The following is a 484-nucleotide window of genomic DNA, read 5'->3' on the forward strand; positions in this document are numbered from 1 at the left end:
AGTACTCTGAAATTAGAAAATGATGGGTATTGATGATAGGGACTCGTGATCAACATTTTAATGTAATCATTCATACTGACCAATACAAAAATAATACAGAGAAAAATAAGTAATAGGTGGTGGAAGTAAGACATATGAAACCCCAAATAGATGGAAAGATAATTAATAAATCAGTAATGGTCACAGTTAACGGGGAGGGGGGGGGGGGAGTCCTGAAACAACACCCTGGTCTAGCCCCCGGACAAGAAGAGACGTGGCTTGTGTGCCCACCTGTGCTGAGAGACAACTGGCCTCGAGATTAAGATCGGACGCAGGATAGGCTGCCTTGCGTGTTGGCTGGCCGCTTTCTGCTCGCTTGCCGCTGTCTATCTGTCTGCAGCTATCTTTCTGCCGGCCGCTGTCCCCTATACCATTATTATGTGTTTTTTAATGTTGTGTTGGATCATGCTATTTTGAATATGATTATATATGGGTATCTCCTGTA

The sequence above is a fragment of the Penaeus monodon genome, chromosome 32 (assembly GCF_015228065.2).
Source record: "Penaeus monodon isolate SGIC_2016 chromosome 32, NSTDA_Pmon_1, whole genome shotgun sequence".
NCBI lineage: Eukaryota > Metazoa > Arthropoda > Malacostraca > Decapoda > Penaeidae > Penaeus > Penaeus monodon.